The sequence below is a fragment of the Peromyscus californicus genome, unplaced genomic scaffold, assembly GCF_007827085.1.
Source record: "Peromyscus californicus insignis strain IS unplaced genomic scaffold, ASM782708v3 Scaffold_9__1_contigs__length_137607984, whole genome shotgun sequence".
In the NCBI taxonomy this organism is placed as follows: Eukaryota; Metazoa; Chordata; class Mammalia; order Rodentia; family Cricetidae; genus Peromyscus; species Peromyscus californicus.
The window spans coordinates 52,001,058-52,016,987 of record NW_026294617.1 but is presented as its reverse complement, the minus strand read 5'-3'; the positions used below and the strand labels follow the sequence as shown (position 1 = coordinate 52,016,987).

At 39.4% G+C, this 15,930-nt stretch overlaps 1 long non-coding RNA gene across 1 annotated transcript in view; it reads right to left on the bottom strand.

Moving 5' to 3' along the window:
• The window catches only part of LOC128106282 (uncharacterized), a 55,281-nt gene extending 52,228 nt beyond the window's left edge, over positions 1–3,053 (bottom strand). The window contains exon 1 of the long non-coding RNA XR_008216647.1: positions 2,969–3,053. This is a non-coding gene — a long non-coding RNA (uncharacterized LOC128106282). The remainder of the gene's footprint in view (positions 1–2,968) is intronic.
• Between the last annotated feature and the right edge of the window lie 12,877 nt (positions 3,054–15,930).

Sequence of the window (15,930 nt, the reverse complement as noted above, 5' to 3'; positions counted from 1 at the left end):
ATTCCTACCCAGCTTGTTAGCAAATAAATGTTGTTTAAAGATTGCTTTCCATAAAAAACGGTGGTTGTTTAGAAAATAAACCACTAACTAGTGTCTATAAATAATCTATTCTCCTCTAATCTCTACTGCTTGGTTCAGACCAAGTACAAACTCCTATGAGTAAATAATAGGAGAACATTCTCTCAGGGCACCACTCTTGGAATTCAACTCAGACAGAAAGACGAACTGTCATCCTCTCCAGGATCCAGCACAGAGTTTGGTTCCTGACTACACACACAATCAAGACACTCATTTCCTTTCTTCTGTCCCTTTTACCTCTGTAGCTTAGGAACTAAGTGCACAGCAGTATAATCTCAAAGCAGCAAGCCAACAGTGGGCAGCCAACAAAGTCAAGCCCTGTCCTGGCCATACCCAGCCAACTAAACAACTGACAGACAAGAGTCGGGGATGGGAAAATATAGGGTCGGTGTTGGAGAGTGTTCTAATCCTAATGAATTCTCTGCACTCTTCAACAACCCCCTTCTTTCATTGACACATGCCATCTGGGTATGATTGTCAACCTAGTCATCAGTAAAATGTCCCCAACGTCCTCCCCAATTTTATATGCTCAATTCTGAAAATGCTTTAGATAGGTTCTTCTATGAGTAATACATTTTGCAAATTCTAATTTCTGGGGCTGGTAAGATGACTAAGAAGTTAAGAGCACTGGCTGCTCTTCCAAAGGTGCTGAGTTCAACTCCCAGCAACCACTCTTCTGGCGTGCAGGCGTACATGCAGGCAAAATACTGCATACATAATAAATTAATAAATCTTAAAAAAAGGAATATCTCATTTCTGTATGAAAGATGAGTCAGAACTGAAGTGAATTTCTAATCTTATTTCTTTTCACATCCACAGTCTATAGACTATGTCCTGTTTTTATTGGTGGAGGTGAAGTGTCCACAACTGGAGGTTGTCAGAGCACATTCTTTGGAAGTGTTCTTTTTTAACTGTAGGAAAGGATGCACAGCAAGCAATTTTAACAATTTAATTCTCTGCATTACCCTAGGAATCTGAATATATCTGTTCTATGTTCGTAACAATATAGTTTTAATTGAAATATTTCCTGGTACAAACAGAATTATGAACTCTTTAAGAACAGTGTCTCTTTTATTACGTTTTCTATGATACCTGACAAATAGTAGGTCCATAACAAATTCTCAGGGTTAAAAATGAACACATGAAAACCCTAAACATGAAGATCCAAATGACACGGCACAGCTAGTACTTTAAAATAAAAGTGACGTCATCTGAAGCTCTCTGCCGACCTCACTGCAGAAGACTATGACAGGGCATGCCTGTGTGCCTGATTTTACTACAGTTTCACTTCTTGTATTCAAGAGATTTTATTACTTACAAGAAACCACCCTATACTTCATATCACACCATGTCCAGTGTTTTGTTTGTTTGATTCTCTGGCATCTTCGAGGATCCCTCTTTTAAGGAATAATTTGTTTTAATCCTAAACCAGGGAGAAGATTTGTGGGGGGGAAGGCTGAAGTACATAGTAATTTATGAGATGTCTGATTCTAGGAATCACTGTGGGGAAAAAAGCAAACATAAAAAACAAAAGCTTACATTTTTGGGATAATGACTTGATTATACTCTGTTCCAAAATTTATCAAGCTAACAAATGGCATCATTATAGCTTAGGGTTGGCATGAAGCTCCCTTCACCTTTTAGAGCTGGCTATGTGAGAAAAAGTGCACAGATGCGTTTGTCCTAAGAGCTGCATCTGGCCCAGGCAGAAATCTCTTTTTGAACAGCACTTGGCATGTAGCTGGGGCTGGGGCAGCAGATGCTGCTTTGTAGTTTGGGGGAATCTGCTCTAAAATCTGCTGGAATCATGGCCTGGCCACGATGGCTGGACTTCAGTACCTGGCCCACTCAAATAGAACTGAGCGCTCTAGTCTTCTTTTAGGCCAGCCCTTGCATCTCTAACAAGGCAGGAGTCTGGGAATGTGTTGCTCTTGGCTTCCAGGCTGTCAAACAAAACAGAACTGACAACATTTTGCTCTCTACAGGTGAAGTGTGGGGGATTCTCTCATCATTAGTGCTAAGTGAAAAAAAATAAGAACAGGTGAAAATGATCTTCATGTTCCCTGCACACTGACGGTTGTCTTCTTCTATCCAGGAGACAACAAAACAGCAGTGTCCTATTCTCCAGAGACGTCTGCTTTGCTCATGGGGCAGGCAGTGTGTGGAACTCTGAAGTGTTTATCTCATTCTGGGAGAGCCAGGAGATGACCAGTCAAGGAGGCTTCTATGTGGCCTGCATGTGAATGATTGGCAAGCCTCCACATGCCCGCAGCTGTAGAATACAGAGGGGGGTTTGTCTAAAGGACTAGGAATTGTGCTTTCCCCCAAACAAAAGGGACATCATTGGGGTCCTTTTTCTCAAATTCAATATGCTTACTTTGGGCAAATAAGACCAAATGGACTGAAAACTGACATAATTGAAAAGCAAACCAACCTTGACTAGCATACACAACATCTCTGACTTATGTATCCATCCCTTCGACCTATTTCCCACCAATTGCCCTCAAGTTAGAAATTTGGTTTTAAGTGTTTCTAAAGTCTCTCTCTCTCTCTCTCTCTCTCTCTCTCTCTCTCTCTCTCTCTCTCTCTCCATTTTTTTCAGCATGCTCTCAATTGTTACAACCCTTATGTGATATATAAGGCCAGTTCTAGAGACCAAAGAGTTCAGGTAATCACTTTAAGATCACTTAGAAAACTAGAGATAGAGTCAAAAGTACCCAGACTTTTCTGAAAATTAGCAAATTTCTCATCAACGAAATATTACAGACACTACATCTTGCTTTCTATGAGTGACAGAACTTTGGCTTTCCGTGAGATGACATTTTAACTTGGTAAAAACAACTTTAAAATTTCTAGGATCAATTATATGTTTCACAGCTTTTCTCATTACCTGCCCCTCCATCCAGTCTGCTCATTGCTTGAAAATTATGACGGCATTTGTCAGGCCTTCTGATTAGCAGAGAATATCTTCTTGCTGTTAGGGACAGATAAGAGAGGGATTTTTTACTATAGACAGGAAGGATCACTGAATTGTAAAAAGACCGATATGCCATTAAACACAACAGATTCCCCCTTCTTCCTTAGAGAGGCAGTCCTCATTGTAACATGAGATAAGGTAGCCAGTGAGAACACAGCCAGAAGAAATAGCTGCTGTTTCAATGATGTCGTGTGCTACGATATTCTGACTCCCTTTGCTCTCTCACTTCAAAGCAAAAGAGTTACGACAGACCACGAGGGAGAGTGGAGGACATCTGGGATGAGAATGTGAAATTACATGGTAGCCTTCTAAGGGTCAGGACTTTAGAATTAACATTAATTAACTATTTGATTCCTACTCACATAGGTATGTTACTTGACAGTCTCCAGTCTGTGCCAGTGAAGGTCGAATCTGACTAGCACTCCTGTCTCTGTAACTTTCCCATGCTCCCTTGCTGGTACACTAACTCCTGTCTTGAGTGCAGCTAGGTTGCTCCTCCCATGTCGAATCACAAGACTGTTCCTGGATGCTACTTAACCTACCATTTAAAACTTGTTCTATACAGGGGCGAAAGAGTTGGCCCTGCTCACCTGAAAAATGTCATATTGCCTGCTACTCTTGCACTATCAATGATCCCAGTGAGTAAACGGTTAGGAGAATATTAGATTGTTAAAATAAACTATAGCCACAGTTACCATAGTAACTATAACTGTCTTCCTACCATTTGATGCCTGATTACCTGTCAGAATCCACCACTGTAATTAAAATCTGTGGAGGCAAAGGCACTATTTCTCTCGTTTTCGTTTTAACCCTGATACACAGCCAAATGCTCATCAGAGAGAACCAAGAGAATAAATGATTCAATGAACGGCCAAGGCAAATAACGAATGGAAAGTTCTATGAGAGGCTCTACAAAGACATGGGTCATTCATTTATTAATTTATTCAAAACTACCTTCCTTTCTATAGAGACCATAATTTTATGACAAAGCATTGGCTTTTATCATGTATATGGGGAGGTTTCTTCCTCCAAAAGACCCAAGGCCAATCTTGCATAAACAACAATCCATCAGCTTGCTGATGGCTTTTGATCAGTTCCAGCTACACCACTGGGCTTCTTATTTCTGTAAAATATGCCTTTACTAAATCATTGTGACAAGCCCACAGTGAGGGTATTTGCTGCTAACAAAGGACCAGACTCCAAGACAAAGAGGAATTGTACAGTGCAGAGGAGAACATTTGCATCCCAGGATCAAAGCCAATGGACTGTAACCATGCAATCATCTAATCCACTGGGCAGCACATAGGTCACCTCCAGAGAGGAAACTTTCTATCCCTGCCAACTACAGGATGGAGGAGTTGCTAAAGTGTTGGAGAATACAATTCTAGGAAGAAAACCACTCTGGAGACTGGGCTATAGCTCTGGAATGCTGATTATCAACTAACCAGAACAATTATTTTCTTTCATTTGTATAGTTTATCAGATTTTTACAGAAAATGCCTAAAATGCATTTTCCCCAAAATATTTTTATCATGAGTTAAAAACCAAATGTGCTAGTTTAGAAAGACACAATTGAGTGCTGTTTGAAATTATCATAATTAGGTTTTTGAAATGATTTCACAATTTGACTTGAATTTGGACACATTTTATAGTTTAGAAATTTAAATCACTTCAGAATCCTGTGATGAAGACCTAATGTCTTCTGATCAGAACTCTTCCTAACTCCTTTATATTTTACACCTTTCATACTTATGCAAAGTAGTAGATACAAAATAGTCATGAGTTGTAATATCTTAGGTATTTAAAAAGTCGAATTTTCAATGAAAAACAGCACTTTTCTAAAATGAAGAAGATGATGATGCGTTATATGCAACTGCTTATAAAACACTGGAAAATATTTTAAAACAACAGTGCAATTCACTGAACTGGTAATGTAAAGTGCTTACTACATTGGACTTTATGTGCATTCATGAGTTTATTTATCTCCACACCAGAGACAAGAATCTTCAATATAAGTGACAGATTGTAAACTGAATGTCATGACACAAAAAATCCTCTAGTTTATATATGAATCGAAAAATCCACAACTCTTTAGCATGAGAAATTTATGTACGAGTTAAAGAGAAAAAAAGCCAAATTCCCAGAAAACCATCAGATTAACTCAATTATTTTGATGATATTATTTGACTTGATTTCTCTAGTCTTCAGTTTTCTGAAGATTTTACAAACACCCATGTCATGTCATTTTATCACTATATAGCTGAATACATTTTTAGTAAAATATGTATAATTTTATATCTAACAACTATTCTATTTGCATGCTCAATACAATTATTAATAAATCCTTTGTATTGCCTGCCTGAGCGCATTAACATTTCTCTATGTAATGATTCTCCAATGTTGTGTGAATTTAAAACTTTCACGAGAAAGTAATTTAAATAAAAACAGTAGTTCCTTTACCAAGACAAAAATTATTGAATTTGTTTTACTAAGAATTCTCATTCATTCGAGAATACCCCAGAATTTATTTTAAAGGCAGTATTTAATAGGTAACAGTATCTACCCTCAGTTTTTATTACTTCTTTTTATGAGATTATAATATAATTACGTCATTTTCCTTTTTCCTTTACTCTCTCTAAAACCTTCCACATACTCCTTGTTATCTTTTAAATATATGACCTTTTTCCTTCTTTGTTGTTTTATGAAAATATACATGGGTAAATATGTAGGAAGAGTTTTCCTGCCTGGCCCACAGTCAGGACAAATCTCTCTCACCTGCCAGTCCCACAGCCATCAGACCCGACCAAGTAAACACAGAGACTTATATTGGTTACAAACTGTATGGCTGTGGCAGGCTTCTTGCTAACTGTTCTTACAGCTTAAATTAATCCCTTTCCATTAATCTATACCTTGCCACATGGCTTGTGGCTTACCGGCATCTTCACATGCTGTTTGTCATCGTGGTGGCTGGCAGTGTCTCACTCTCAGCCTTCCACTTCCCAGCTTTATTGTCCTCCTTGTCCCGCCCACACTTCCTGCCTAGCCAATGGCCAATCAGTGTTTTATTTATTGACTAATTAGCAACACATTTGCCATACAGAACATCCCACAGCATAAATATATGTATATGCATATACATTTCTTAATACCACCCACATAGGCTGTATAATGTTACTTGTATGTACATTTTAGTGCTGACCATTTGGTATTGGATAACCAATTAGCATGCCCTTCCCTGGGGAAGGCTATTTCTCTCACTCTCAGCTTTCCTTAGTTGCCTATAGTTTTTTGTCTCGGGTTGAGGCCTCCTGGATTTTCCTTTAGCATGTTCACTTTAACATGTCTATTGTTGTATATTTGTTTAACTCATGTTTACACAGTCATGTTGGTGAGACTTGACTCATGGGTGTAGCTTCTGACAATACTAGGACACAGTCTCACATAAAACTCCCTGATCTTCTGGCTCTTAGAATCTTTCATCCCTCTCTTCAATGTTCCCTGAGCCTTAGGTGTATGGGGGAATTGTTTTGTAGCTGTGTCTGTTGGGCCTGGGCTCCACAACTCTGCATTTTGATTGATTATAGTTTTCTGTAGTGGTCTCTGTCTATTGCAAAAGAAGTTTCCTTGATGAAGGGTGGTGACTATACTTCCCTGTGGGTATAAGGACAAATATTTAAAATTTAGAGATTATGCTGGTTTATTAAAGTGGTGGTTGACAATTCTCCTCTAAGATACATGACTTCACTAGCTATGGGTAGTTGGCTACATTTCCAGTACCAGGCATAATTTCCCCCTTGTTGGGAAGATCTTAAGTCCAATCAGAAACCTGTTGATTAAGTCAAGGTACGTGTGGCACTAATGCACCCTAAGGGTTGTTACGGCATTCTGGTGGTTGTTGTGGTTCATAAGCATCATAACTGAGCAGGACTGCTTATTGCTTCTCACCTTTGGAAGCTTTTTGAAAAAAGCATATTTGGCTAATTAAGTGTTCCTTCGATTACCTAGATTATTTCTCTATTTGTCTCCTTTTCCTTTCAAATAAAGTCATTGAACTTAGATATGAATGTTTTTGGCAGTATTCCCCTGGCATGGTTCTAATGTTTAAATTACGAGTATAAAGGGACCTGAAACCCTCTCTTAAGTCCTACCTCCCCGTCTACTCTGGTTCTGGCACCATGCTTCCATGGGAATGATAGGTAACTTTAGTAAAATTTGGTTTCAAAATATTAAAAAATACCAAGTCTTGGTTAAGATACACAAAAGACAATTCATATAGATATTGCGTATGTCTTTTGTGTTAGGTGTAAGCTTAAATTCAGGCTTTGACCATGTATTGTAACATCGCAGAAACTCTGCCCAAATTGGCAGGTATTCTTCCAATCAGCTGAACAGCTCATGAAGACAGGCTAGTTGAAGCATCCATGAATGTTGCTATTAAAGTAGTCATTCCGGAAAGACTGTTCAATGGGCTCAAGCATTTACCGCACAAGCATGAGGACATGAGTTCAAATCCCAAGCACTCATGTAAAACAAACAAATAACAACAATGACAACAGAAAGCAATACTGGGACCCCAGTGTGCTGATGGGGATGGCACACCTCCTCTGGCATCAGAATGTGGGCACACGCTTGTGCATAGAACAAAAAAAAATTGAATTACTGTGTTGGTCTTGATTTCAAAAAGCTTAGAATTTGGTGGAAACTTTTATTTGCTACTTCACTGTGGTTTATGCAGTTATGGAAAAATCTTTTCTTATTTGACCGTGGATGAAGATCATTAGAAACACGTAGTACCATGTATGTGTGTGTGTGTTTTGCATGCACGTGAGTGTATGCACCTGTGCACGTGCATGTGAAGGCCAGAGCGGGACTTTGGATGTCTTCCTCCCTTGCTCTCCACATTATTCCCTTGAGACGGGGTCTTTCATAAAACCAGAAGCTCAATGTTTTGTCTAAACAGACTAGCCAGTGCTCTGATGATCCGTCTCTCCACTCATGCATGATGGATTTCTACATGAGTGCTGAGGATTTGAACTCAGATTCTCATATTTGCAGAGCAAAGTGCTCTTACCCACTGGGTCTCATCCTAAGCCTTCCTTTTTTTTTTAAACTCATTTATAAACTTTGTTATGCTACAAAATGAAAGAAACAGTATGTCCTCATTATTGAGGTATCTGAGGTGTCTGAGGTATTCAGGTATCATGGTATCTACCTTCTGGAATAAAGAAATGTGAACTTGTATAACAAACTAATTATCTTTTGTATAACAAACTAATTATCTCTATGGTTTGGCAGGCCATACCTATGGTTGACTCAATATATTCTTCACCTGATCATTTGGTATTTTGTGTTGCTAGAGTTTTTCTGCCTGGCCCACAGTCAGGGCAAATCTCTCTCACCCACCAGTCCCAAGCCGCTCAAACCCGACCAAGTAAACACAGAGACTTATATTGGTTTCAAACTGTATGGCTGTGGCAGGCTTCTTGCTAACTGTTCTTGCAGCTTAAATTAATCCATTTCTATTAATCTATACCTTGCCACATGGCTTGTGGCTTACCAGTACTTTACATCTTCCTTGTCCTGATGGCGGCTGGCAGTGTCTCTCTGACTCAGTTTCCTGTTCTCTCAATTCTCCTCTCTGTTAGTCCCGCCTATACTTCCTGCCTGGCCACTGCCAATCAGTGATTTATTCATTGACCAATCAGCAACACATTTGATATACAGACCATCCCACAGCAATTTTGTCTAATAATATAAAGTATATCTTATAAGGATTCTAAATCATTGACAGTATTTGATCTTAAGCAGCTTACTATCAGTTATAGAAAATATCCCAGTGATATGGTGGCCATGGAATGATATAAACAGCTAAGACCCGAGTGACTGTCTAGTATATCACTTGTGTCTGACCTTAGTGTCCTGACTTCATAGAGCCAAATGGCCATAGACCGTGTCTGGGCAGTGCACTTGGCATGACTTGTTTTTACTCTTTTCTTATCCTTTCTGATCTGGCTTCCTGTTCTATCTCAGTAAGTCATTTCCACCCACAGTCTAGACACAGACTACTTGAAGTCCTGAGTGGTTCCACTGTTACACATTTGCTAACAGCTATGGAAGAGGCAGAAGGAGAAGCATGTGGCTTACATGAAAGTTAAAGTCTGGATGCAATTCTTTCTTGTGGATTTTTCTTTAGAATCAGCTTTGTAAAATGGTCACAGTAAAACAAGAAAATTCTTTTAAAGTTCTAAATAAAAATTAAAAACTAACCCACAGTATTAAGTTGCTGGGTACAATGGCTGAAAATGAATGAGAAAATCCCAGAATTAAGAAATCCTTGTTCACCTATTTGCATTAACAGGAAATCATATGTAGCTTTATTTTAAAGGCTTAAGGTTTAGCAGACCATTTTCAGCATAAAAAAACATGTAGTTCTCTGTTTATCCCTGACAGAAAGTTACAGCACGTATTTTTTTTCTCATTGTGATTTTTCTTACCCTCTAAATGTCTTCCTTCAGCTCTTCTTACTAAGTATGTTGAGGAGAAGAAAATGAAAATGGATCTGTGTGATGAACTCATTATTCACTGTGAGGAACACTGCTCTAATTTTCCTTCTGTTGCTGTGATAGGACACTATCTAAAGCAAGTTAGGGGAGGAAATGGTTTATTCTGCTTATAGGTTACAGTCCTTAGTTGATATAAGTCAGGGTAGGCACTCAAGCAGAAACTTGAAAGGTTGATTGCTATTCTACACGGAGTCACATCTAAACAGGGAACTCATAAAGAAATATAGCAGGGGCCATTGTGTTGCTCCTTGGTGGCTGGGTTGCTTTGGCTCTCTTCACAAGCTTTCTAGTACTGCCCAGGACCACTTGCCCAGGGAATGGTGCCATCAACAGTAAGCTGGGTCCTCCTACATCAAATAACAATCCAGACAATCTCCCACAGATGGGCAACTGCGATTTGAGAAATCCCTCAGCAGAGAATCCCTTCTCAGGTAACGTTAGGCCATGTCAAGGTGATCGTTAAATCTAACCAGGACAAATAGGTTTGGTGGAGTTTAGTTATGTAGCATTAGCCTGTCCTCAAAATAGCCAAGGGACTTCCTCATCCATGAATATGTAAGCATCGTTCTTTGGTAACATCTTGATAAAAGTTAAATTTATATAATATTACCCTGGATATTCAGAGTAGGTTTACTGCTTTTTTATGAAGTGCATAGTAATGTTTTTCTTTTCAAAATTACTTCTTTTATTTCCTGAGATTATAATACAATTACAATATCTCCCAACTTTTCTTTCCTTTCTCCAAACTTTCCTTATATCCCTCATTCCTGTCTTTCAAATTCATGGTATGTTTTGTTTTTTTTTCATTAAATTATAGAATAGGTATCAATGTTCCATGAGGGACATTCTTTTAGTATCTTAACTTAAATATGATAGTCACTGATATTATCTTATTTGATGTTAAGTTGCATGATAAACAAATTGAGAAAAACACAAATATTTGTACAAACACACTCTTAACAAAATATGGCAGAGCACTCATGTCAATTATATCCTCATTTCTGCAACTGGTCATATGGCCTTAGCTAGTATTTATAACTTCCTTCCTCTACAACTCATTCTGTATTTCCTCCATCCTCAGCAGGCAACTTAGCAGGTCTTAAATATTTTCCTGGAGCAATGACCCATACCTTCATTCCTAAAGAGATTGTGCCCTTTGTCATCCTGCCTGGATTAGGGTGTTGTAGCTTCCCATTGACTTTAATTACAGGGCATGGTAGCACCAAAAGACACCCTAAAGGATCTTCTGCACTCTAGACATAATCTTTCTTACCCCCATTGTAGAGAAGCAATCCAATTTTCCCTTGGTAATCTGGATCAATCACCCCTCCAAACACTGATATTCTTTTATTGACTGTGGGTTTACAGGCATCAGAGGCCTAAAGTGGCCAGGGGAAAGTCTGAGCTTCCAGTCCAATGGAATATTTGTTGAGTCTCCTGGCAGAAGTGTGTCATGGGGGTAAACTTCGAAGATTCAAAAGATTTATGCCATCCTCAGTATAGTTATCTCTTGGGGGGAGCCCATTCCCACCTTTTGAAGGGTTATTAGGTGGAGAAGAGGGGAATGAGGAAATATCAGATAGAAAGATAGACCTAGCTGATGAGAAAAAAGAAAGAAACACAGGATAGCTTTGGGAGGGCCTAGACCAATAGCCAACAGCCTCTTCCTTTATTGAAAAGGACTTTTTTATAATATGCCAAGGGAAGAGGCAAAGACCTGCTTTTTGCCAGATCAAAGCACACTGTACAGTTTGGAAGGGTGTGTAGACCCTTCCAAACACCTGGTAAACACGCCTATGGCCAAATCATCTCCTTATGCATCCCTGCTGGGTAAAGCAAGCTCAGATTCTCTGACCCTGAATAAGTTCTCACTAGGAAGCCTCTGCAGGTTCCCACAATCTCTCTCTGCCTCTTACTTGCAGATAAAGATGTGAGCTATTTCTGCCACCATGCCTTCACTCCCCATCATGAACTCTAACCCTCTGAAAGAGTAAGCCCTATTATATTCTTTATTCTATTAGTTCAGTGGTTCTCAACCTGTGGGTACCCCCATTGCGGTCAAATGACCCTTTTACGGGGTCACCCAAAACCATCAAAACTCCCAGATATTTATATTACAATTTATAAAAGTAGCAAAATTACAGTTATGAAAATAATTTTATGGTCACCACATCATGGTGGAATTGTATTAAAAAGTCACAGCCTTAGGAAGGTTGAGGACCACTGTATTAGTTGTCTTGGTCATGGTGCTTTGTCATAGCAATAGAAAAGTGACAAATATAGATGTACTTTAAAGTGCAGTGTCAATTAAGCATGGTGGTACAGAATTCTAATAACAGAAACTGGAGGCAGAAAGGGAAGGATCATAAATTTGAGGCTAGTTTGGACAACATAATGAGTTCAAGATCATCTTAAAATACGTATCAAAACACTCTTTTGATCTAACAGACAGATGTAGCCTCATGTTAGCATGCTAGCATACTTGACTAGTTTGTGCATGACTGTGTTTGATCTTCAGCAACACACACACACACACACACACACACACACACACACACACACACACACTGAGAGAGAGAGAGACAGAGAGAGAGTGAGAGAGAGAGGAGGAGAGAGAGAGAGAGAGAGAGAGAGAGAGAGAGAGAGAGAGAGAGAGAGAGAGATGAGGCTATGTTATTTCTTCCTTTAAAGACCCTTTTTTCGATCCCTCTCTTCAGCCTCTTCTCCACTTGGTGTAAGTTGGTTATTAGCAATGGATTGCTGTTTTGGCACTCATCCAATATCCTACAGCCAAAAGTGATAATGTGCTGCACATTTTCTTGATAATGTCGCTGTGCCCTACATCAAACTGCCACAGTCACTCCATGCTTTGAAGCTCTGGCTCTATTATTTTGGTTTCTGAAGGAATGGGGATTACAAGTAAACTCAATCACACACATAAATGGTGCCCAATTCTCAGTTTTGTTTTCTTCTATCACTAGAAACTTCAACTACACTTTGCCCTGACTTACTCCATGCTGCTGCAAGCACCACTTCAATTTCCATCCTGGTCTTCACTTTGTAATTTTCATTCTCTCAACTTTTTCATGTCTGGTTAATCTCCATTGTTCTGCCTCTTTCTGTGACTTCATCACAGTGGGATAGTGGAAATGATTGTGATGTGTATGCCTAGCGACTACCCTAGTCTCTGCAATAGGCAAGTAGCCGATGGAAACACCTAGCCAATTCTACCCAGGTTTCTCATCTTTAAGATGAGATAGATAAGATGATATATACTAGATTATCTCTCCTATAACTTATGTGGATCCACAAGTATTTCTGTTCCTTCTGTCTCTTTTGTCATGGTTTCATGTGTTCATTTCCTGGAAGCTCTAGCCTCCACATCTTCCTCTTGGAATAATGAATTCTGTTGAAGTATCCAATAGCAATTTGTATTCCAGTTCTTTAGAAGGATTCTTGGGAAAACTGGATATAGCCTACTACCCTACTCAATCATGGTTCCCATGTAGTTAGGTGAATCTCTTGGTATGAATTTCTAAAAGATCCAGTAAGGTATTTTGTTGATAGACATGTTTGCTCTAATACTGACTCAGCATGCATTATGCAGCCTTATATGCAACTAAGGCTCTCCATTGGAGAATTTTAAAACACACCGATTTAGCTCTGGAAGTGCAATTTAATATAGATTGCAGTCTGTGATGCAAGCTGTCACCAGAAGGGAATAAACAACTTCAGTCAGTCAAGTAACTACGTGAAGAAATAAAGGTTATAAATGCCTTTGTCAGCCTCATCAAAGAAACATCACATTTGTCTTTCTGAGCACAAGGAAACTCCAAAATTAGAACTCAACCTGTGAATAAGTGTGTTTTCTTGTATAGAGGAGAAGAGTAATGAGTAGGAGATGGCGATATTTCTTTGGCAAGTAGTAGTTTGTGAAGACAAACAAGATTGGGCTACAAAGACATCATTTATAACATCTGCTGAAAATGTAGCTTAAAGTCTTACCTATTTTATTCTCTGTGCTTTTGATTTTTTTTTTGAGGCAGGATCTTAAAATACATATGTTAAGACCGTGATGGAGCTTTCCATTAATTACTTAGCACTTTTGAGAAAAGACAATCTTTGGAAAAAAACTGTTAAGACAACTAAAACCAAAGTAATTCATCAAGACCTTCTATCAATCATTTCTTTCTGATGTTATAAAGCAATGGAATACAGTAAGAAGCTTTATGTTACATAAATTCTATCCATATGCAAATGGTACAAAGGTTTTTAAAATATAAACAAAAGTGTGATGATTGGTTTGAAACAAGGTCTCATGTGCCTGTGGCTGACCTCCACCGATGTACCTGAGGATAACCTTGCAATACTGATCAGGTATGTACTACCATGTTTGCTTTATGGATTCCTAGGAATCGAATCCAGGACTTCATGTGTATTAGGCAAACACTCTGCATAAGAAAAAACTTTCACTATTTTAATATGTATAGAATAATAGCTATGCATAGAAGTTTACACCTGTAATCCTAGCAGTTAAGAAGCAGATGTAGGAGGACTTTTATGCTTTCCAGGTGTTTGAGTTAGAGTTTCTTTTGCTGTGATGAAACACCATAACCAAAAAGCAAATCTGGGAGGAAAGGGTTTATTTGGCTTACACTTCCACATTGCTGTTCTTCACTGAAGGAAGTCAGGACAGGAACTCAAACAGGGCAGGGTCTTGGAGGCAGGAGCTGATGCAGAAGCCATGGAGCGGTGCTGCTTACTGTCTTGTTTCCCTTGGCTTGCTCATGAGGTTCTCTGGTCTGTAACTTAGCCTATCCATTTGATTTCAGCTGCTGTTAAAATTGGGCCACTAACAACATTTTGATCCTATTGTGGCCGGTAGTCATGACTTGGGAGTCATGGATGAATCACCTCTTGCTGGATGAATCACCTCCTGTTGTGGAGCAGAAGAATGAAGCAGGTGGTGACCTTAGGGTATGGCATTCTACCCAGTAGCAGTTTTCACATCCAGGAACAGTGCCCCCTGCTGAGTTAAAACCCCAACAACCATACAGCAATCTCAGTTCTAACAAGCTCTCAAGAAATATTGATGCATGATAAAAGTTCATAGTATAGAGTGCTAGACTGAGCTTAAATGCATGTGCTGCCATACCCGGCTTTTTATGTGGGTTCATGTAATCCTAATCTAGTTCTTTTTGCTTGCACAGGAAGGATATTACCCACTGAGCCATACAATGAGAAAGGCCAAAAGTGCATGCAGTAAGGAGGTCACTCCAATGCAAAAGGGACTCTTCTCAGATGTACTGGTTCCTTGATCCAGAACTGACCAGCATCTAGAATATTGAGAAAATAAACTTCTGCTGTGTAAGACAGACTCCTGTGGTGTTTCTTTGCACAGTTTGAACAGATGAATACAGTAGCTCACTCTAACTCCAAGACCTGTATGGGAGAACAGACTCAGCCCCAGTTAAGTATTTAGTCACAAATTTACAAGTTCTGGCTGACTATCAGACAGCTCTAAGCAGTCTGCTTCCCCTGTAACTTGTACCTCTGCATGAACTACAATCTATGTGGCTTATTTATCACCACTCATCCTGTCACCTAAGCAAGAAGCTGAGAATTGCTCTTTCCTTATAAGTCAGATGTCTGCTCTCGTCTAAGACCCTGGAAGGCAAAAATCCATCTTTGTACCTATTTATCTCCAGAATGAGAGTCAAGGCCTGGCAGTTCATAGGCGCTTGAAAGTGAATAAATGAGTAATGGGGACAGCATCATTGTTCACTGCAACCATAATGACTCCGAGGCCTGTTTCTGATGGCAAATGGAAGCAGATTATAGAAGAAGGAGGCCCATTCCTAGCAGTCCCTGTTGTTTCTGTCTGACCTTACTCCAGGAATGTTCAAATTCTATCAGTGTTCTAACTTCAACTTTTAAATGCATACATTTGTCTCTAGGTTTGGGATTTGAACGAGAGCATCCCCTACAGCCTCCTGTATTTGAACACTTTCTCTCAGGTGGGTGGCTCTGTTTTGGTAGGTTGTCATGGCCTTGCTGGAGGAAGTACATCACTGGGTGGACTTTGACAGTTTATGACCTTACCCCACTTCCAGTTCACTAGAAGAGTCAGAGACCCACACGTTTCTATACTCAGGAACCCCATAAAACACTAAACTGGAAGCCATATATATACATAGCATATGTAGACCCATGCAGACCCTGTGCATGCTGCTTTAGTTCATGCGATCTTTGCTTATGTTGATTTAAAGGACCTTGTCTTCTTGGTGTCCCCTATGCCCTCTGGCTCTTACA